Genomic DNA, 21365 nt, shown 5'->3' on the forward strand with positions numbered 1-21365 from the left:
CGCCATCTCCCTCTGTGCACGTCTCAGTATTTACTGAGTCTGTATAATCGGATCTGGGAGTCGTCGTCAGTCCCTGAGGACTGGCTCGATGCCGTTGTCCTCCCTGTTCGCAAACCGGGGTCTCTGGGTACTTACCCGAAGGACTTTCGCCCTATTGCCCTCGCAAGTTGTGTCTGCAAACTCTTTGAACGTATGGTTAACGTTCGTCTGATGTGGTTCCTGGAACACCATCACCTCCTCTCCCCTTCTCAATTTGGTTTCCGCAAGTGCCGCAGCACGACAGATGTCCTGGTGAACTTGGAGGTCTATATTCGTACTGCTTTTGCTGCGAAGACCTCCGTTGTTGCCGTCTTTTTTTGACCTGGAAAAGGCTTAAGACACCACTTGGCGGTATCATATTCTATCTCAACTTCATTCTTTTGGCCCTCGTGATCGTCTCCCTCTCTTACTCCGCAGCTTCCTCTCTCGTCGTTCCTTTCGGGTGCGCCTTGGTACCGCTCTCTCTGCCTCTTTTCAGCAATACGAAGGTGTGCCCCAGGGTAGTGTTCTGAGCACTACTCTTTTTCTGGTTGCCCTCAATGGTCTTCTTTCCTCTCTTCCTTCAGGTGTCTTCTCCGCTCTCTATGTCGATGATCTTACCCTTTGCTGTCAGGGTGATGATTTGCCTCTCCTTCAGCGCCGGCTTCAACTTGCAATTGATGCCGTGTCGTCTTCGGCCACCGATCATGGCTTCAAGTTTTCTACTTCTAAGACTTGTGCCATGACTTTTACGCGGAAACGGGTCGTTCTTCGTCCCTCTTTGTCACTTTATGGTCATCCCCTTGAGTACAAAGATTCCGCGAAGCTTTTGGGGTTATTCCTTGACACTCGTTTGTCTTGGTCTCCCCATATCTCTTACCTCTGTGTTGATTGCTCTAAGGCTCTTACCCTCCTTTGGGTATTGTTCCATACTTCTTGGGGGGCAGATAGGCGCACTCTCCTTGCTTTACATTCCTCTCTCGTCCTGTCTAAGCTCGATTATGGTTACCCTGCTTACTCGCCTGCTTCTCCTTCTACTCTTCGCCGTCTTGATGCTTTGCACCATACTGGGTTGTGCCTCAGTTCTGGTGCCCTTCGTTCGACTCCCGTCCTTAGTTTGTATGTTGACACTGGCTTCCTGTCTCTCCAGGACCGCCGTGATCGCTACTGTCTTCGCTATCTTGTGCGGTCCATGCAACATCCTTCCTCTCGCCTCTGTCGTGCTTTAACTTTTACCCCTCCTGCGGTTCCTGTTCCTCTTCACCACCTCCCTCTTTCTGTCCGGTTATCTCGCCTATAGAACTCTTTCCGTTCGTATTTCTAATGTTTCTCCTCGTGTTGTTCCTTCTTTGCCCCCGTGGAGAGTCCCTCTTCCGCGGTTTTGTACATCCTTGACCCGTATCACTAAAGCTTTTACCCCTCCTACGGTTCTAAAACGCCTTTTCCTTGACCACTTTTCTTCTCATTCCCGCTCCGTTTCTGTCTTCACCGATGGGTCTAAGTCTGCAGACGGTGTTGGCTACTCTGTTGTTTTTCCTGATCGCACTTTTATGTGTCGCTTACCTCCGGAGACTAGCATCTTTACAGCGGAGCTTTATGCTATTCTCTCTGCTCTTCGTCTCCTGCTTTCTCATTGTCAGTCTTCCTTTGTAGTTGTTGTTGACTCTCGTAGTGCCCTCATGGCTCTCGGGTCCTTTAATCCGGTTCATCCAGTAGTTGTCGAGATCCAGCATTGGTTGTTTCTTGTTCACAGTAAATTTAAGTCGGTTGAGTTTTGTTGGGTTCCCAGCCATATTGGTGTGTCTTTAAATGAGCGTGCGGATGCTGCCGCCAAGGAAGCTGTCCGCTCCTGTCCCATCTCTCATAAAGGTATTCCGTATTCAGACTTTTACCTGGTTATCCATTCCTCCATCTTTACCCGTTGGCAGGCTTCTTGGTTGTCTGTTACTGGTAACAAACTACGTGCTCTTAAATGTTGTTTCGTCGTGGCCGTCCTCCTTCCACTGTAACCGGCGGTGGGAAACAGATCTGGCGAGGTTGCGTATTGGCCATACTCGCTTAACCCATGGTCACTTGATGGAGCGCCGCCCTGCTCCTTATTGTCCTAGTTGCATTATCCCTCTTACGGTCGTGCATGTCCTTCTTGAATGTCCTGACTTCCAGGACGAGCGTGTGTCTTGCTTTCCGACCGCCCCTCGCGGTCACCTGTCCCTCAATAGAATTCTTGGTGACTCGGATACTTTTGATATCGTTCGCCTTATGCGTTTTTGTTCTCGTATTGGCATCCTTGGTGATATTTAGCGTCCTCTGATTATTTTGCGCATTTGATGGTGCTACATAGCCTTCCCGGTTTGGTGCCTTCTTTTGATAATTACTTACTTACTTCAAATACAAAGTGTGCAAAACAAACAAGATGAATAATCAAATTTACGTTACGTTAAGGTGCAAAATAAAATATGGTGCAGGAATACTGTGAGCTAGTTTGACTAAATCTGTTACCACAGAGATGTTAACGGGTCTACTCAGTGGAGCATGCAGGAGTAATCTGACTCTGACTCGTGGTGGGCCAGGACGCCCTATTTATACAGAATGTCGGCCAGGCAGATGGCGCTGGTGACTTTAACTATTAACTGGCTCATAAACTGCTTGTTTCGGGTGGCGTGAGCTTCCAACGACCCAGGTGCGAGGTGGGGTGACGGGCAGTGGTGAAGGGGGGAGGCTTGTATATTGTCTAGACGTTTGGAAGTAGTAATTGTTCTTGTGGCTGCAGTACTTGCATATATAGACGTGATATTGGTTGAATAGGTGATAATGGTGTTGGAAATAACCAACAGTTTTATACATCTATGTATTTTATACAACCTTTGTATTAACCAAAGTAGTTACTAAAATTACTAACTTGTAGATTTCATCATTATCATAATTTATTCACTGCCAAATTCTTCCTAGTTAGTGACGACGTGAGGAACGACAGGCAGTAACATGAATTCTCTCCACATTTAGTTGGATTTATAACAAGAGTCCATTTTATCATTTCCTTTACTAAAAATAGTTACTAATAAGTTTAATTTCGTAGTATACTACTAATTACTGGAACTCTCATATTTAATTAATATTGAACATTCTAGAGGAAATTACTTTGATGTAAATGATTTTACTTTAATTTCCTCGATTAGCTACACAACCTTCATAAACCAATTTATTTTACGAGAAATTTTATTTTATCACAGAAGAATTTAATGTGATATTAATCCTCGTCATTACCTCTTCCTTTCTTAGTCAATTGCGATATATACATGTACATTTACTCTCGAGATGTCTATCAAGAGCCGCGCATGCGCAATGAGGAAGACGGGAGAGCGAGACTAGACACGCCAGTTGACACGACTCGGACGTCATTGACAGCGTGTAGCAGAGCTACGTTTTGACTCATTGATTTCGCTCCCACGATCAGTTGAGCGGTGCCACGTTATTTGGCACAATAGCCGTGTCCCAGACTATCATATCTGCAATTCCAGAGTTACCGTCTTTCAAGCAGCAGCTGGAGGACGAAGAATTGCTCAAGTCTCCACATCAACGGACACGCGGCTCGGCAGCTAGGTTTATCTGTTTATCATGTGGCCACAGTTAACATTTAGACTAGCAGTCGTTAGGCCGAATGTAAACCAATACAATCCCGTACGTGTCTCTTAAGTAAATTTACCATCTATATCGATAATAATTTCAGTATTTTCCAAGAAAACTTTACAGTGTTGAACATAAATTGCTCAGATATTAACTGATAATTTCCATTGTTATCCTCAGGATCTAGGATTTATTGTAGTTACTTATTATGTAGATGATTTCTACAGTGTAATTGCCTTTCAGTACCAAGGCGACGTCAACCGAGGTGCTAGGCTTCCCCACCGTTTCGTGCAACAATTTGCCCTATGCAACACGTTGTCGGTGGAGCGTAGCAACTGATTACACCTCACTAGATTTACAGCTAAGCTGTCCCCTTTTTTATCTGTAGTAATAACCCTAGTTACAGTAGTGATCTCTCAAAGATATCAAATACTAACCCATTGATTTACTGATGCTGTTCAACATTTCAGTAGTATATTGAGGAGCATTTACCTCCAATTATTATTCAATATTCAACCTTGTTTACTTTCATATTTGATTTACTCTGGTGAAGAACCAGCACCAGAATAATGCTAGGGATGTATTCATCTTTTAGCATGTAACCCCCCAATTTTGTGTAAGTTAATTTGACTCCAATTATATAAGAATTACAGTCTTACTAAGATCCATAGGACACTAGTTCTTGGGATCAGTTTTTTCCATTGCTTTATCTTAGTTTCCACTTTTTCCCAAAAAGTGGTGGTCCTTCATTGCTATCGAAGTATATATATATATATATATATATATATATATATATATATATATATATATATATATATATATATATATATATATATATATATATAATATATATATATATATATATATATATATATATATATATATATATTTAATTATTAGGTCTCAGAGCCCAAAACAATAGTTATTGGAGTCAGGTTTTCCCCCACAAATGGAGCAGGCCGAATATCTTCCTAGAGATTTTACCGTGACACTATGAACCACTTATTTTGATGAAAGGGAGAAGTATAACAGAAGTACAATTACATTGCATCAGGCTTGGATACCCATGTGCATGGAAAATAGGCTTACAGGTTCCAGAAGATGAAAGGAAATGTCAGCACAGTGAAGAAATGCCCGACAGAAGACTGGCACATTATTTAACACAGTGTAGAGTTACAAACCCAATGAGTGCCAGCCAGAAGCTTAAAGATAGTGCAGGAATATCCCTGCAAAAAAGAAGAAATGCACCTACATAAACAAAAATCAGTGTTCAGTAGTGTGGCAGTTGTGAGTTGAGAAGGAAACTTGCCCAGAGAGCCCAAGTTTTGTTAGTTCCGGATCTGAGAGGTTTGTTTGAACAGTGTTTACTACGCCACTGTAATATCTACAGGCAAGTTGTGTATATGTTAACACTAGATATTTAACATTACTGAAGTTTTAACTGAATTTTAAAACTATTTATTTCAAATTTAAAGAGATAGCATCGTGTTGTTCTAGACATATTTTACTTAATTTAGTTTTATCATTTTGTCTTGAGTTTTGTCTTTGTCTTCATTACTCGACGTTTCAACTATTTTAAATTATGATGTCTAAAACTGGCCAATACTCGGTGGGAGGAACCAGTAATGGTACAATAAGATTGACCTGGGATGATGATGATGGTCATCTAATAGACATGAGCTCCACTTGTCATCGTTATAGCCCATGGACGTTGTCTGGCTTAATCATCGTCACTTGTACTCAAAGGCATCTATCTTTAACAATTCTTGCCGATTTGTACCACTAGTCGTTAACTTTAAATAACTACTTGTCAGGCTGATTTATTAGTAAGCTTAGGTCAGCTTGCCGTCCGTCACTTTTAAAGGTGTTGGAGGTTGGCTGCCTATTTTGGCGTCTGAAAATTTTCGTCGTGCCGTTTAAGCTGCGATAGATGTCAATAGCTTATCAGGAAAGTACAGTCCACATTACTGAACATTGCGGCCCTCCCCCCTTTCCCCCCTACCACCCGCCCTTTACCGAATATGTCTCCTGAATTTCTCAAGATTAGACATTGTTTGCATCCAATAGTATTTAACCATTAAATGCAGGTCCATCTCTTGTTTGCAGTCTTTATCTTATGAGGGTCAAAGGCAGGTAGGAAATATTACAAGCTGTCTTACCTTCAATGAATAAACTTTTAATATAGCAGAAATCGAGCAGGTTGAGTAAGCACAAACTTCGATCGAAGAGTGTTTTAACACTTAATCAGGCACGTCTCCCGATGGTACTGTAATGCTTCCTTATGTTTACACCCAACCGATTTTATATATTATGGTAGACAATTACATATTAATAACCCCCCCTTTTGTATACACAAGATCCACTAGTGGGAAAATATTTCATTCGTGAATTAAAATATTGTTAATTATGTAACACAAATTAACATTAATGTATAGTATACCTGAAACATCTCTTCTAGTACAGTGCATAAGGAGATGTAGGAGTGTTCCTTAATAAACCAATCCTTCATTTAATGCAATTTATATATAATTACTTTCAACTTGATCTGGTAGACTGTTCCCAATAGTTATTGCTCTATTTAAGAAAAACTTCTGACAATTCTACTTTACTTAATATTTAGCTTTAGCCAAAGACCATTTTTATTCTCATAAAATATAAGATCATAATTGTTCTGGAATATATTGATGAACAAAGTCAAATTTGCATGTATACTTATTGTTAGTCGATTATCAAAAATATTTAGCCTCTAAAAGTAAAAATAATTAGAGTATTTTATGTGAAAACGGTTTGTTCACCTTATGAGGGGGGAGAAGGTTCAACCAGTCATGTCAGAGCACTTTTGTCATTAATTGACAAAAACATTGAAAATGTATTATTATTTAAATGAATATTGAGCGTTTGATCCCTACATTTTTAGCAGGAAAATTACTCACAATGGCATTTTATTTTCTGTATTGTATTCCCCAAGTTTTAACATGTTATCACTAACTTCACACAGTACGCAAATTAGCAAACACTGCAATATTATTAGAGGGTTTCTGGGAAGTTTCTTATGAAGATAGATTTTTTGGTAAAAAAAAGTACGTTGAGCTTTTTCCACTGGCAATATTGCAGGACAATTTGTGTTTTTTTCAATGATACTGCAAGGTCTTTATTATATTATTTGTAACTAGCTATATATTTTGGAAGAAAATGTAATAAATTTTTGCTAAGTTTTAGTAGCCTTGTTTGTTTTAAGGCTAAATTAATCTGAAAATTGTTCTTTATTAAAGTGTGCTCTTTAATAATTAGTATACAGCATAAGCATTTTATCACTAAAAAAAGCCATAAATAAGCTTAAATCTGTCAAGCCGTACTTTGTGTAAGTGTATTGAAGTAATTTTCAAAATATTTAGATAAATGAAGATCAGGTTTTTAGGAATAACATACCAATATGAAGAACAGTTGTTTAGAGAATAGATGATCTTCATGTTTATTTAAAATGGACGATTCTCATAATGTACTCTGTGCAAGAAGGTCGATTTACACGGCAAGATTAGCTAAAATTATTTTAAACTATACATTAATGTAAATTAAAAAAAAAGATAAAATCTGTTATATGGAAAGTAAAACAAAAAACAAAAAATTGAAATAACATGAGGAAAGACCCAACAACCCAACAACATAAGACTTAGAGGACGAGAATGTGTAAAACAGTAAGAGTTAGACTGAACATTCAACTTTCCTCTGTGATCCCATAACAGTAGAGGATGACATTTGCCCAATGTACAAACCTGTGTGGTAAGAGACGCCGTGTGGTCAGATGCGGTGTTCATAGTTGTGATATTACAGTTTGTACATTTAAAGACATAAACACCAGATCCGAGATCAGAATAAACCATCTGTTGTGATCGCAAATGCATAATTATTGGCCAAAAAATGGAAACTGGTTTGTGGATAAGTTTGCAGTTTGAAGACCATAGTACTGGTAAGTCAGGAAGAGAAGGATGGGGGGAGGCTCTAGGAGAACTTGAAAAGGATTAGGGTATGAGGGAGAGGAGGGGGTTCTGTCGAGGTTTATCTTCTCGCCCTATGTTGGAGGGACATCCTCCTCGACCTGTGGGGCTGGTCGAGCATTGCGTAATTCGTAGTGTTGAGGACAACAAAGGAGTCCTCTCGGTGTGGCATGTACATACTTTTCATTTTATGTAGTTGTTTGATCGAGAGGCAATGCAGGCGAACATTCAGTGAGCCAATCCTCAGCCTGGCATGAAGGTCTGTTATGCGCACTCTAAGAGTGACACATTTGCCACAAATCTGAGCGCCCTGTTCTTGACCCGTTGCAGTTTCAGCATGTTCGATTTCTTTGCCAGAGTGAGTGTATTATGTGTAGACTTTGCCGGGTATTCTAGGGTTGGCCGAATGAGCATCTTGTAGTGGTGGAGTTTTACATGTTGCGGGGCCTAGTGAAAGCGGTATAGCTTGGCTAGTTGAGTCTTGGCGATTGCTTTCTTACTGTTAATATGCTCATTAGAGTTCAGGAGTCTTGCAATGTTATATCCCAGGATCGTGGTTGAGTTCTGTACCCTTGTCAGCGTGCTTCCAATGTTGATAGCTTCCAGGAAGCTAGCCCAGCAGCCTATTGAGCGAAGTTGGATTTTGCTGGGGTGGGTCACGATTTTCCACTCCCACGTTGCCGTGTGTGAGATTTTTTTTCTTTGACGATTATCAAAAGAATTAAGTCCTATTGATGTTACGTTAATCGCAACTACCTCACAAGAGAGGCAGACCTTAAACAGCAAGAGCTGCCAGTGGCAGATATTTAATCTTAAAGCCTAAGATCATAGGACCGTGGGAACAAACCGCCAGGCGAAACCACACGGGTAACACCTGTCACTTAGGTCGCTGGCTCCTCCTAGTTGACAACTAATAAAGGGTAGCCGACGGATTCTCACTTCTTATTTATAGAAGTGTGGTGCTGTGCAATGGACTCGAGCTTTAGATACAGACTTGATATGAACATAAGCAGGCAAAGCGTTGCAGAACATGAAATGTGGGGCAGTAATATTGGAAGGTTTGACGTAAACGACCGTTTTCTATAACAAAACAATTTATTCACAAAACAAAACTAAAACTACTACACAGTGAATTTACGTTACTTTACTGTCACTCCAGTGGCACATTAAAGAACAGCTAATCAACAGCCTGATGGACCCACGGTATCCTTATCCCGTCGTCGCTGACTTAACAATGACACTAACTGAACAATGTGTTGCCCACTGGTGACGCAAGCTTGCAATCACTATTGTCACGGCGTCATGGTGATCAATACTATAATCACAAAAACTTGACTGGCGCTCGCTGCCCTCAACGAGGTACCAAGTAACAAGGCGGTAAATCCAAGAATGATAACCCCTTATAAAAATTTTACGTTAACACTTGTCTCAGGACAATCAAAAACAAAAGTTACTCTAATTGAATTTAAACAATTACGTTAATACACACGTGTCTCAACGACACTTAAATGGCAGCAATAACTCGTACATCAATTAATTACATCAACTTGAAAGTCAAGCATTCGGTGAGTAATTCCCAATTAATTACTGAATACAACAGCCTATTAATTCAGACGAGTATTGATAAAGCCTACTGTCTCTCAACTGACAGTTCTCTTCCGGTCTTACCAGATTACCTTAACGAGGGTAGACTACTGTACCACACACAATGTTACAACACACTCCGTGTAAACAACAACATCAACACCTGGTGAATTCACTAAGTGGCGGTTACTAATTATCTTTAATTCGCTACGAGTGCTTAATCACTCTGTCCGCAGACAGAGCTGATCAGTCCAACGAATTACAGCAGCTTAATTACAGTGCAATTGACTCCGATCATTACAGACCGTCAACCCCTTACGTTAATCAATCAATTAACGACAGCTCGTTAAATCGTTAACACTACGTTAGTCTTCACTTGACAATTCCTCCACTGCGTGAACTTCACTGTGACTGTTGCCTTTACATGTCTCAACGTTAATCACAACAATGTTCAACGAAAAAGTGACCTCGTTAAGTAAATCGTGACCAACGGTGACGTTAACTGACTTTAATTCTCACGGAATCCTTCACAGTACACAACGCCTTCCACCAAGGTCAAACTTGTCTATGGTTTACACACGGTACAATACAGTACATCACAGTACAACACAGTACATCCTTGCCACTCATGGCAAAACTTGTAACTGACTTCCCCCAGTAAATTATCCACCAATAATTCACACTTTACCACAACACAACAGTAAAATTTATAACCAAGGGAAATCTCCCTCTTACCACTTTCACTGCTGAAAAAGGGAATCAAATTACAGCGAATACATACGCGGCACATAGAAAAAATAGAAGCAAATAACTCGCTTTACTCTACCTCTGAATGTGTCACTAGGTGTCTTCACACACGTCAAAAATCACAGTTGGGCCCAACCTCAACTTGATGACGGCAAACAGGGTAGACTCACACGTCTCCAATTCCCATTCACCTCATCAGGTGGTCACAGGGACAGAGGACAGACGGAACACTGGGGGCGAACCCAGCTTCAGAGTTTTATTACCCAAACGGAAACAGTGTACTTACATCAATCATGCGGGCCCGCAACCTTCTCCCACTCATACACACGTCAAAATCACACTCCCACTGCTGCTGCTGGATGATGACGTAGGCATCCTCACTTCCTACATGTGGTCAGGTGGAGCACAGGGTCCTAGACCACGGGGTTAGCTCCACACACAGAGACCAGGGTGGCACGACACACTGGCTTAGGCAGGCCAGGGTGCGCGCACAACAGAAGGGATGTGGTACCACGCCCTTCCACTTGACACGGTACCCTAGGATACGACGGTACACGGTGTTACACGGTACACGAGACCCGAGACGGAGTCGTCACTGTTCTCTTTAGTAGTTCCTCCAAATTAGGACCTTTTAGGTTTCTCTCATAACACTGAAACCTTCTCTAGCACGTCTCACAGCAGTACCTTCAAGCACAGATACGATAGACGGCGGATGTCACTTTCGTAGCCCGATAATTAACGCCTCACTCAGTCCAGTTGCTCTAAGATGGCGTCCCACAATTACGCGGCTAGATGACAAGTTCACATGGTTCGGTACAAGCACCTTTCCGATTACCAGATTCTTACGCACGGCACACGGAAAGATAGCAAGATGATAGGCGTGACTTTAGTAACGTTGCAGGCGGTATTTCCCGATGCTTGGCCTTGCACTGAAAATTACGACCTCCTCTAGCAACGTTCTAGGTAAGAATATCTTTTCCCGCCAAGTTTGCCTCTGGGGTACCATGCTGTACCCCTCAGCGTCTTGACCAATCACGGTTCAGAATTCCTGAGGCCCAGGAGCCTTGGCCAATGGCGTACCTGCCCCAAGACGCTACCCCCTCTCTCACGAGGTGGACACGTGATGGGGGGGTGGTCTGCGGCCGTTAACCCGCCATACCTCCCTCTCTACACTTGACTTGTACAAAATTTCCCTGAAATCAACTCCCTAACCGGGGGAGCCGGTCGGCCGAGCGGACAGCACGCTGGACTTGTGATCCTGTGGTGCTGGGTTCGATCCCAGGCGCCGGTGAGAAACATTGGGCAGAGTTTCTTTCACCCTATGCCCCTGTTACCTAGCAGTAAAATAGGTACCTGGATGTTGGTCAGCTGTCACGGGCTGCTTCCTGGGGGTGGAGGCCTGGTCGAGGACCGGGCCGCAGGGTCACTAAAAAGTCCCGAAATCATCTCAAGATAACCTCAAGATAACCTCCTGTAATTTCCTTCTCAGACCTGATACAGCGATCAGAATGACATCAATGGCTAGCAAATGTCATGGGCTGTCCAACGACACCCAACACGACTGTGGAAAAGTTATATTCAGAAAGTCGAATCACGGTGCACATCACTGGTGCACTATGCAATTTCGTACTTAATTCAGTGGACGAGAGAGCAGGAAAAATGTCCCCTGACACCGTGGCGGCTAGTTCTTCCTTGACCTTCCTTATCACCATGTCGTGTTTTGCATTTTGTCCTGCAGACATTGACGTGCCAACGTGAATGACATCGTGTGCTAATTGGGTGATAGTCATTGTGGATGGGGCGTGGCAAATCATTCACGAAAAGGTTAAAGAGAACAGGGCTGATGAATGACCCCTGGAGGACCCCCGCACATAGGAGTGAATGCAGCTGCTGTTTTTGTGTTAAACATTGGGATGATCTTTTTTTTTTTTTTTTTTTTAGGCATTTGTTAATCAGTCTCAGGAGGGTCCAGTTGTAGCGAGGCAGGTTGGTAAGCTTGAGTCCGTCGTGCCAGAGGCTGTCAAATGCCTTGTGTACGTCTCTTGTCGCTATTATTGCCATTTGCTTTTGCTTGCGAACTGTTTTTCTGTGAAGACGTGGTGATATTCCATATAGTAAATAATTGTTACATTATCTTCTCAAAGCATTTCCCTGTCGTTTCTAGCAAGGAGATCAGTCGGTAGTTCACAGGGGAGTATCTGCTCTTGCCTGGTTTGGGAATGAAAATCATCTTTGCGGTCTTAAGTACAGTGGGTATTACGTTAAGTACAGTCCGGATGCCAGGATGGCTTCATAGATGTTAAGAAGGCTTTGGAGGCAGTTAATGGGAAGGAACTTGAGTTGGATTAGGGAAATACCAGTAAGCCCCAGAACTCTGTTCTTGGTATTCTTCAGGGCCTCCCTAAACTCTAGAAGAGTGATCGGTCTAGTAATGGGGTGGGATGGATGGAGTAGGGCTTCGTCGATGGCTGGTCTGCTGTGAAGGTTTTCCTCGTTTTCCTGGGCCCATAGGCCCACCCTCCAATGGTTCTCAAGGTTAACCTGGTTAAGTTTTTTGGTGAATATTCCGCGCCAGACCTCTCCATGAAGTTGTCCTGGTGCTGGGGGTCCTCAATCCTAGTTGTGACCACCTCGTTCTTGGCGTGTGTATGGTTGAGATGGGAGAGAGGGGTGGCAGTCGAGCCAAGGAGTTGTTTAATTTCCCTCCAGAACGCGGCTGGCTCACTCTTGTAATTGTTGGCCTGGTTGACCAATGAGCCCCAGATATGACGTTTGGGAAGGAGCGTTAGTCCTATTACTTCTCGTCTGAGGGACTGAATCGTGTGTAAATGGGGGAGGCCGGTACGGGTCGTTCTGATGTACTCTTGTTGGTAAGATCTCATTTTTCCCTGATTTCCCTTGTTGGGTTGTACTGTTTTATGACTTGTTGGTCAGGTCGCAGTTTGCAAGTACTCGCTTAATTGTGCTTGCATGGGTTGAGCTCTGGCTCTTTGGTCCCGCCTCTCAACCGTCAATCAACAGGTGTACAGGTTTCTGAGCCTATTGGGCTCGATCATATCTACACCTGAAACTGTGTATAGAGTCAGCCTACACCACATAACTTCCTAATGCATTCCATTTGTCAACCACTCTGACACTGAAAAAGTTCTTTCTAATATCTCTGTGGCTTATTTGGGCACTGTTTCCACCTGTGTCCCCTAGTGCGTGTGCCCCTTGTATTAAATAGACTGTCTTCATCTACCCTATCAATTCCCTTAAGAATCTTGAATGTGGTGATCATGTCCCCCCCCCTAACTCTTCTGTCTTCCAGCGGAGTGAGATTTAATTTCAGTAGTCTCTCCTCGTAGCTCATACCTCTCAGCTCGGGTACTAGTCTGGTGGCAAACCTTTGAATAAGTGTTGCTTCGGTGATGCGGGTATGGAGGTGGTCCACTGATGCATCTGTGTCATGGGTCGGGCAGTCTTGTAGGACTGTTACCGGATCATCACCCAGGGAATCCATGTAAGGGCGGAGTCTAAGGGTGAGTTGGGGTCTGGGAGTACCTATAGTCCTGAAGGGGGCAAATGAAGATGGATAATTATCGGGATGTGGTCAGATCCCACATCCCCACCAGGGGTGATTCTCAGAGTGAAAGATGCCACAATCGTGGTTGGAGTTTCCGGGTGAACCCCGACGTAAGTGGAAAAAAGGGCCGAGGAAGGTTAGGTTCCTTGCCGTTAGGAGGTTGTTAAAGAATCTACCTTTGACGTCATTTCTACCATTGAGGACACTGAAGAACGCGGCGTGGTGTGCGTTAGTCACCTGCAAGGATCGCTGACACGTTCCTGTTGAGTACTTTGTACTCACCTAATTGTGTTTGTGGGGGTTGAGCTTTCTCTTTGGTCCTGCCACTCAACTGTCAATCAACTGGTGTACAGATTCCTGAGCCTACTGGGCTCTATAGTATCTTCCTTTGAAACTGTGTATGGAGTTAGCCTCCACCACATCACTTCTTAGTGCATTTTATTTATTAACTACTAACACTGAAAAAATTCTTTCTAACGTCTCTGTGGCTCATCTGGGTACTAAGTTTCCGCCTGTGTCCCCTTGTTCATGTCCCACCCGTGCTGAAGAGTTTGTCTTTGTCTACCCTGTCAATTCCCCTGAGAATTTTGTAGGTGGTTATCATGTCTCCCCTTACTCTTCTGTTTTCTAGGGACGTAAAGTTCAGCACCTTTAGCCTTTCCTCGTAGCTCATTCATTCCTCTTAGTTCCGAGACGAGCCTGGTGGCATACCGCTGAATCTTCTCTAACTTTGTCTTGTGTTTAACTAGGTATGGACTCCAGGCTGGCACTGCATATTCCAAGATTGGTCTGACATAAGTGGTATACAGGGTCCTGAACGATTCCTTACACAAGTTTCTAAAGGCAATTCTTATGTTGGCCAGTCTAGCATATGCCGCTGATATCCTTTTGATGTGGGCCTCTGGGGACAGGTTCGCTGTGATATCAACCCCCCCGATCTTTCTCTCTATTTGACTCTTGCAGGGTTTCACCTCCCAGATGGCACCTTGTATTCAGCCTCCTGCTCCCTTCGCCTAATTTCATTATATTACACTTTCCTGAGTTGAACTTTAGCAGCCATTTTCTAGACCATTCCCCCAGTTTGTCCAGGTCATCCAGTAGTCTGTCTACTTCCGTCTTGATTCTTCTCATAATTTTTGCATCATCAGCAAACATTGAGAGGAACGAGTCTATACCCTCCGGAAGATCGTTTACATATAATAGCAACAGGAAGGGTCCAAGTACTGAGCCCTGTAGGACTCCGCTGGTGACATCTCGCCACTCTGATGTCTTCCCCCTCACCGTTACTCGCTGTTTCCTTTTTAAGTACTCCCTTATCCACTGGAGCACCTTCCCTTTTACTCCTTCCTGCCCGTTACTCCAACTTTTTTAACGGCCTTTTATGGGGTACTGTGTCAAAGGCTTTCTGGCAGTCCATGAAAATGCAGTCGGCCCACCCTTCCCTTTCCTGCCTAATTTTTGTTGCCTGGTCATAGAATTCTAGTAAACCTGTGAGACACGATTTACCATCTCTGAACCCATGTTGGTGGTGCGTTACAAAGTTATTTCCCTCCAGATGCTCTATGAGTCTTTTCTTCACGATTTTCTCCATCACCTTGCATGGTATAAAAGTTAGGGAAACTGTCCTGTAGTTCAGTACCTCTTGCCTGTCACCCTTCTTGTATATTGGTACTACGTTAGCCGTCTTCCAACTTTCGGGCTGGTCTCCTGTTTCCATTGACCTGTTGTATACCATAGAGAGTGGATTGCCCTCGATGGAATGACGTGCTGGCTAGGGGGTATATAGGTTGTTAGGATGGCAAGAGGGCCTTGGGTGGTGGAGAGTTCAATCCCCAGGGCGTTCCCCTCCTGCAGATAGATATTTGTGAATGGGCATCATCTTTTGACCAGGATAGCCAAACCTCTGTTCGGCCCCTCGTTCTTTTCAATCGTCGTGTAGCCGTGAATTTTGACATGTTGATCTGGGCGTGCCGAGGTTTCATTGAGCAGAACCACCTCGGGGTTGTGTTTGCCGAGTCATACATCTAGTAAGTATCGGTTGTTCAAAAAGTGGCGGGTGTTGATCTGAATTATCTTCAGCCCCTTTATTTGCCATGGTAAAGTTGTTGTTTTTCATTCTGTTGTGACCTGCTTGTGTTGCCGGCCGGTGTTGAGTGCCTCCTGGCCCTCTGAACACCAATTTCCTCCTCAGCACCGGTGGAGAGTTGAACGTTGTCTACGGAGCATTCATTATCCGAGGAGTTTTCGCCCTCGATGTCCACTGAATGAGCTAGATAGCTGAATGAGCTCGATGTCCAATTCATTCTCATCCGAGAATGAGCTGGAGTCGGTGGAGTTATCGTGGGAATGATGGGAGTGTACCTCGCGGCCGGTGTTGATGTGGATGGTGGTCAGACCACACACTAGAAGGTGAAGGGACGACGACGTTTCGGTCCGTCTTGGACCATTCTCAAGACAATCGACTTGAGAATGGTGTAGGAGGGACCGAAACGTAGTCGTCCCTTCACCTTCTAGTGTGTGGTCTGGTCAACATACTTTAGCCACGTTATTGTGACTCATCGCCTGCATGTGGATGGTGGGTGAGGGGTTAGGAGCGACTTGGGGTATGAAAGGTCTGGGTTGTCTTGGCCCGGCACACAATCCAGTTACAGCCCCGCTCCTGTGCCAGCTAAGTCCACTACGGGCTCACCATAGCCCGTGCTACTTGGAACTTTTGTTCTGAGTAGCTAAATCTAAAACAACAACTTGGCCTGGGAGGTTGTCTAAAAATTAAATTTTAATAAAATTAAAACTACTTCCAAGCAATATTAAACAAATTTAATGTTTTTGTTTTACCTAAAGTGTTTTAAATCAAAGTATTTTATTAAAAGTTAAAGAATTTCCCTAGTAATTAAATACTTAGATTTAAAACACTTTAGGTAAAACAAAAACAAACATTTGGCATGTGAATCCCCTGCATAGCAGTCGAATTGCCTTTTCCCTTCACCATCAATGCGTCTGCACTGGAAGTATACATCTACACCAGCCCAGATGAGTCATCAGTCCTACCACCTCTCCATACCCTCCAGGGCCTGGCACGGCCTGGCACAGCCTGGCACGGCCTGGCACAGCCTGGCACGGCCTGGCACAGCCTGGCATGGCCTGGCACAGCCTGGCACGGCCTGGCACGGCTCAGAGGCAAGCCCGGCGCGTTTGCTAACCGGTAGTTTGCCCCCACAAACAAGCAGTTAGCAGCCTTCAACTGACAGTGGTGCAGCTCAACACAAAGGCACCACCAGCCACAACGAGCAGTTTGCTAGTTGACCAGATGTCCACCTCGCGTTGACACTGGATGAGTCATCACCGCCGGACTATATAAAGGGCGCTGCCTCCCTGGAGAGATTTTATAACTATCTACGGGCTCACCATAGCCCGTGTTACTTGGAACTTTTTGTTCCAGGTAGCGAATCTTTAACAACAACAACAACAACCCTGGAGAGCCAGTCTCTCCCTTTGTGCTCTAGGATCACCTTTCTCTCACCCATCGTCCGCCTCCAGCCAACGTCGTGTGATTGATGCCATGGTGGTATGGTAGCTGTCTTCAGTACACCAGTATATCCTTATGCTTTTCTTCATTGCTTATACTGTAGTTTATTTTTACATTTAAGATCATACTAACTTGTTCACTTTTGCATTACATGATAGCCAATTATTTTCAGGGGCATTTATGTTCATTAATATTTCAGTAAATTGTTTAATTAAAATTTGATGATTTTTATTTGTTTCCACCTGCGACTTACACACTGCAGGGCCAATAGCAGCATTTTTTTCCCCCCATTATATGCAGGAAAGCCATACCATCTTGGTTCAGTATAGCTGTGATACCACAACCCGTCACACATTAAATTTGTTTAAAATTGCTTGGAAGTAGTTTAAATTGTATTAAAATTTAATTTTTAGAACAAAACTTAAATAACATAAATCTTATCCCACGAATGTATGGTAAACTAAAGTAGAAAATTTACCATCAATATTAGGAATTAATGAGAAAAGAAATGCAATTTTAATTTCAATATAAGTAAAGATCAAATTTATAGGTTTAAAGAGCAAATGCAGAACAAACTTGCCCACCTGCGAGCGGTGGTCATAAGAGGTAAGAAAAGAACCAACAGCATAATGCCGATAAACTGAGGCTTAAATCCAGGTTTTATCTTACTTTTTAAAGGGTGAATGTTTATACTTTAATGCTATTTAGGTAACCTTGCCGTATAATTTTAGCATTGATTACATTTTCAAACGTGTTAGGTAAAGTTCATGTAAATATTCTTAATACAGTTGTTAAGATTGAAATTTCAAGGAGGTTAATCTGTAAAATAATGCAAATACAATTTATAAGGATTCTTAAATTATTTGCAACATACAATGTTTCACAATTGTTGCAGCTGAGATAAGAAAAGTCACACCAGCTCCAAGCATTTTGAAGTTAACTAGTGCCAGACACTTACTAGTAACAGCTCCACTGTGAAGTTTGGAGTTATTGGCATATAATGTTTCATTAGTCCTCGTGGATCATTTGCAACAAAGGAACTGTTAAAGAATATTTCCTTTGACTACCACTACTGAAGTAGCAGTCCGTACTTTAGTAGTTAGTGGTATTCAATATTGTTTGTCAGTAATTTATTGCATACAAATTGTGGGGAGTTGCCTATAGCCTGAGTGACAGCTTGAGTTGAAGTAGGATCACGAGTGGTTGTACCTGGCCCTGCCGACCACAGTCTTCCACTCCCACGTTTCCTGCTGATGGAAATTGTCTAGCCTGACAATGCTGCTTGTGTATTAAATATATTTTAAAGCGCTCTTAAATAAGGCTGCTGGTATCTGTAAACACAATTAGTTCATGGATAGTAAGGCAATACTGAAAAGTCTGAACTAACCTATTTTTAGGGTCTTGGGTGCGGGGGTGCCCCCTCCACCTTCTGACTCCACTGTCAAGGACCAAATAAGGATAGTAAAGTTAAACTGGCTAAAAAGGTTCTATCGGTACATAAGATTTTGAAAGCGTAGAAGAAAATCCTGTATTCTTCAGCTCTGAATGTATGTTCGGTATATTAAGCTTCCCTGACAATAGTTGAATTGTCTGGGTGTGAAGTCTCACGGGTGTAGATAGTTCAGTTGGTGGGCGTGGCTAGTGTTAGCAAGATTAGTCCGGGTGTAAACTAACACACTGCCGCCTGGCCCTGTCGTTTTAATTCAAAGATTATCATGATATAAATAATTACTTAATATAAGATTATCACCAGTAAGGGTTATAATTGGTGTATGTCTACTGTTTAGTCTGAAGACCGACAATTGCTTCACTTGTTTTAAAAACCTTTGTGGACTGTTATTAAGGTCCACATGTAATGCGGATATTAACATTCAGCATTAAGGTGCCTATGTGAAGGTTATTATATCCGGGGCGAGTCATATCTATCATTATTCCAGCTGCCTCGACGAGCCTAAAGTAAGTTTATATTTGAGCAGTGTGTTAGTACATGCAAGCCCACCCAATAATTCTGTCTGAGCAGTGTTTTCGTGCATGTAATCCCACCCAATATTACTGTGGGGTATACACAGTGTATTGCTTCCCAACTTAGAAGGGGGATGCGATGTATATCTGTACTTAAATTTGTACTTAATGTCCAGTATTAAGACGTATATTGGATGAGTATCTTCTGATTTTTTTCTCTATTTTGGATATTTGTGGGAATGTTCACTAATATCCACATAGGCTTATTATGTTCTTAGAGAACTGAGAAAAGTGAGGCAAGTCAATATAAACGGTACAATAACAGTTCTCTCAGCCTTGTGGCACTGTGCCGGTTGTGAGGTTATATATATATATATATATATATATATATATATATATATATATATATATATATATATATATATATATATATATATATATATATATATATATATATATATCCCGATTTGCCTAATAAGCCAAGTTTTCATGAATTAATGTTTTTTCGTCTACCTAACCTACCTAACCTAACCTAACCTAGCTTTTTTTGGCTACCTAACCTAACCTTACCTATAAATATAGGTTAGGTTAGGTTAGGTAGGGTTGGTTAGGTTCGGTCATATATCTACGTTAATTTTAACTCCAATAAAAAAAAATTGACCTCATACATAGAGAAAAGGGTTGCTTTATCATTTCATAAGAAAAAAAATATAGTAAATATATTAATTCAGGAAAACTTGGCTTATTAGGCAAATCGGGCCTTGAATAGTAGGCTGAGAAGTGAGTTCTGGCTACTAGGTACGACATATTATATATATATATATATATATATATATATATATATATATATATATATATATATATATATATATAATATACATACATACATACATACATACATACATATTAATACCTTCACCAGGTTATGATAGATGTAACTGATGTATAATTAATTTCTACATTCGGGTGCACCATTTATGTTAATCTGATGTATAGCTTGAATATCTCTTTATTAAATTCAAATAAATCATGCACTTGATGACCGAGTGATTGCTGTCATTGGTTGATGCTAAGATTGGTGGGTTAAAGCGGTATTGGTCTACAGTAAGTCGGTTATTGAGTGGGAGATAATGTATTTAGTTTTGGAGTCTACGAAAATCAATCTGAGATTTCATTACTATTTTGGACACGATGAATTTTCCCCTGGTGTTGGTTTTATCAGTAAAGCTTAAGGGCGTGTAAGGTACTCCAAAGGAGGTCTGACGATCATCTTGTAAAGATGCAGTTTGACACGAGTGGGAGCTGGATCATATCTGTATTGCCTTAAGAGTGAGCTCCTGGAAATTGCCGTTTTTTCGGTGATGTACTGTGTGGAGTTGGGGAGCCGGTTGATGTTGTAGCTGAGAACTGTTGTCATTTATCCAACCCGTTCTCGCAAATTCGTAAAGTCAATATTGACTTATTAACTACGTGCATAGGTGATATACTAAACATAATAGATACCCCTAAAAAGATTCATAGAAAACACCGACCTTACCTAACCTTGTTAGTATCTTAAGATAAGCATCTTATTGCTTCGTAATTACAATTATTACTTAACCTATACCTATTATAGGTTAGGTAATAATTGTAATTACGAAGCAATAAGATGCTTATCTTAACATACTAACAAGGTGAGGTAAGGTCGGTGTTTTCTATGAATCTTTTTAAGGGTATCTATTATGTTAAGTATGTCACCTATGCACATATTTAATAAGTCAATATTGACTTATTAAATTTGCGAGAACGGGTTGCATTTATCAGTATGGGTTGCCCCCTGATGCGAACCCCTCCAACATTTTCGATGGATTACGGGCTATTCATGCCCGTGCCACCTCTTGGAAGGGTTAATCTTCTTCAATCATTTTAGATGGAGTATGCCATTCATCCACTAGTGCAGATTCTGATTTGTTCTGGGTTGGTTCTGATACGCAGTTTCCTCTCTCATTCCGCCTTTAAAGCCAATTTGGTATTCGCACTACTGTGGAAAACTTCGTAGTTCTCCCCCTATCCGCCCCCCCCCCCACTTCTTTCCCTGGTTCAGATGTTATAATGTGGGTCACATCTGCAAATAGTGATGATTGTGTCTGTTCTTGTTGTGGGAGGTCGTTGACGAAGATCTTCAATAGCACGGGGCTCACGCATGAGCGAGGAACACCAGCTGTTGGGCAGAAGGTCTCTGCATTTTTCCTGTTGAAGCAGGGCGTAAGTTTTCTATTTGTCAAGAAGTTCCTGATCAGACGGACGCAGGTCCAGTTATGAGCCGGTATGTTTGTTAGTTTGTTCACAAGATCGTCGTGCCACA

The sequence above is a fragment of the Procambarus clarkii genome, chromosome 83, assembly GCF_040958095.1.
Source record: "Procambarus clarkii isolate CNS0578487 chromosome 83, FALCON_Pclarkii_2.0, whole genome shotgun sequence".
Lineage (NCBI taxonomy): Eukaryota > Metazoa > Arthropoda > Malacostraca > Decapoda > Cambaridae > Procambarus > Procambarus clarkii.